The sequence below is a fragment of the Geospiza fortis genome, unplaced genomic scaffold (genome assembly GCF_000277835.1).
Source record: "Geospiza fortis unplaced genomic scaffold, GeoFor_1.0 scaffold206, whole genome shotgun sequence".
NCBI classification, from domain to species: Eukaryota; Metazoa; Chordata; class Aves; order Passeriformes; family Thraupidae; genus Geospiza; species Geospiza fortis.
In genome coordinates, this window is record NW_005054311.1 from 10,310,268 (window position 1) to 10,311,369 (window position 1,102).

General features: G+C 55.1%; 1 protein-coding gene across 1 annotated transcript in view; it reads right to left on the bottom strand.

The window, feature by feature from the left end:
- TIMM21 (translocase of inner mitochondrial membrane 21) overlaps positions 1–1,102 on the bottom strand; it is a 10,226-nt gene that overhangs the window by 8,819 nt on the left and 305 nt on the right. The window lies entirely within an intron of this gene.

Sequence of the window (1,102 nt, forward strand, 5' to 3'; positions counted from 1 at the left end):
CGGCTCGATTCAGGGAGGGGGAAGCCGGGGGGCTGCTCGCCGCGCATGCGATGCCGGTCACCCTTGTAAAGCTGTGCTTTCATACGTGTTTTTCTTGGTCTTGCACACATATATGTGTTAAAACTATGCAGTTGAGGTTTCCGCGGATGGAGACGGCTAGAGGGATCTAGGCAGGCAAAATGGATGGGCTGAGACGGACGGCATGAGGTTCAACAAGGCCGAGTGTCGGGTCCTGCTCACAATAACCGCAGGCAGCGCTGGGGACAGAGTGGCTGGAAAGGTGCTGGTGGAAAAGGATGGGAGCCAGTGTGTGCCCAGGTGGCCAAAGCCAATGGCTTCCTGGCCTGTATCAAAATCAGTGTTGTAAGCAGGACTAGGGAGGAGATTGTCCCACTGAAGTTGGCACCTTGAGTACTGTGTTGAGTTTTGAAGCCCTCGATTTAAGAAGGATATTGAGCTGCTGGAGCGGGTCCAGAGAAGGGCAGTGGAACTGGTGAAGCTGGAACACAAGTTTTATGAGGAGTCGCTGAGGGAGCTGGGGATGTTTAACTTGGAGAAAAGGAGGCTCAGGGGGACTTAATCACTCTGTACAAATCCCTGGAAGGAGGCTGTGGCCAGGTGGGAGATGGCCTGCTCTCCAAGAAGAGGAAATGGCCTCAAGTTGTTCCAGGGGAGGTTTAGGTTGGACATTAAGAAGAATTTCTTCACAGAAAAGACGATTAGGCATTGGGATGGGCTGCTCAGGGAGGTGGTGGAACTGGAGATGTTTAAGAAAAACTGGTATTGGCACATAGTGGAATTGACACAGTGCTGTGGTCTCATTGACATGGTGGTGCTCGGTCATAGGTTGGACTAAGTAATCTCAGAGGTATTTTCCAACCTAATAAATTCTGTGATTCTGAGACCCGAGAACACAGTGCCCGAGAGCTCCGAGCTCCCTGTGGGGCGGGGTAGGTGCTACTATGCTCATGGCGGCAGCACTGCCGTTCCCGGGCGCTAACGCTTCCCGAATCCCCGCACTGCCGTGCTCCCGCCCCGCCTTCCCGAGTCCGCGCTCCGGGCACCGCCTCCCTCGGGCTGCCTCCGTCCCACCCCGCCCCAG